We start from the raw sequence: 1,655 nt of genomic DNA on the forward strand, positions 1-1,655 counted from the left end.
TAAATGATAGCGCGTGTAAATCAGCGGCCACCTCTCGAATTGGGTTGTTTAAGACTCGGAAGAAGACTAACAAGCAATGATAGTGAGCATAGCTATAAACATAGTGGATGGTGTGCACATGGAGCCTTGTTCCTGGCCTCTTCAGTCAAGGGATTTCAGCTGTCCTCAAGTCGGTGGTTTGGTTGTCCTTGTTGATCTGGCCTGCGGGCGGCGTCATTGGCGACGGGCTTCCCGAAGCATCAGCGCATTGAAGGGCTGGATCATGTGTCCATCAGGGCCGTGCTTGATGGTGGTGTGGGCGTCCGGGGAGGAGTCAGCTGTGCCCTATGGGTCGGCTGATATGGATGATACTGAGGAGGAGGAGGAAGAGGTGGAGATGGAGGGTAGTAGAGAGAAAAAGAAGAGAAAGCAACAGAACTACAAGGCATTGAAGTGTTTAGAAAAAACAGGGAGAAGAAAGGGAAGAAGGCAGCATCCTGACACAGCCCTTTCCTTCAGCTTCCCCTTTCCCTGTGGTCCAAGGTAGAAATGGGAAACAAGTCCTGTTGCAGTGAGAGGGCAGCTGCTGTCAGCCAGTCTCTGTCTTTACCTGGGTCCTGAACTGAGCTGGGCATGGGAAGCGAAGGAGCCATGGGGCCGGAGACCTCCCTCAGAAGGGGTGAGGGATCAGGCCTCTGAAAAGTTGGGGGGCTGAGGGTCTGTGTCCCACCTCTGTTGACCCCCAAGTTGCAGAACTACAAGGCATTGAAGTGTTTAGAAAAAACAGGGAGAAGAAAGGGAAGAAGGCAGCATCCTGACACAGCCCTTTCCTTCAGCTGCCCCTTTCCCTGTGGTCCAAGGTAGAAATGGGAAACAAGTCCTGTTGCAGTGAGAGGGCAGCTGCTGTCAGCCAGTCTCTGTCTTTACCTGGGTCCCGATCTGAGCTGGGCCAAGTCTCTTTCTGTTATCTGGGTCCCGATCTGAGCTGGGCGTGGGAAGCGGGAAGCAGCCATGGGGGCAGGAGACCTCCCTCAGAAGGGGCGAGTGTTCAAGCCCCTGCATAGTTGGGGGGGTGAGGATCTGTGCCCCACCTCTGTTGACCCCCAAGTTCTCTCCTGCCGGCCCCTCTGCGACTGTGCCTGTCTTAGGTCGTTCCTCCCTGAGGAATCTTACCCGTCTTTGACTAACCAGCCATCCTCCGGGGCCAAGCAAGGTGATGTGAGGTTCAGTTCTGTCTCCTTGGTAGACTATGCCCCCGTGGCCTCCACGCCCAGCAACTGCCTTGGGATCCCCTCGCCTGCTGGCAGGGCCCCGGCATTGATCACATATCTTGGGGAACCCAGGTTTCTTCTCCAGGGAGGGCCCAGCTCACACCATTGGGCGAGAGACAGATCCATGGTACCAGCCACCATCAGGCTTTAACTTCAGTATGAACAGAGAGCTCAGGCAACAGCTATGGGCAATTGGATTGTAAGAAGAGGGTCGTCAAATACAGGACAAAGGAGAGTCCCAGGACAGGGCTTTCTCAGCCAAGGATGTCAGGCTCTTGGCACAAGACAACTTCATGTATGGGGCATATACCAGACACCCCCTAGTCACGATAGAAAAGGGAGGTGCCCTTCCTGGAACAGTAGGGTAGGGAGATTCTAGAAAAGGCTGTGTTCAGGAAAGAAGGA

This window comes from Myotis brandtii, unplaced genomic scaffold (assembly GCF_000412655.1).
Source record: "Myotis brandtii unplaced genomic scaffold, ASM41265v1 scaffold225, whole genome shotgun sequence".
NCBI lineage: Eukaryota > Metazoa > Chordata > Mammalia > Chiroptera > Vespertilionidae > Myotis > Myotis brandtii.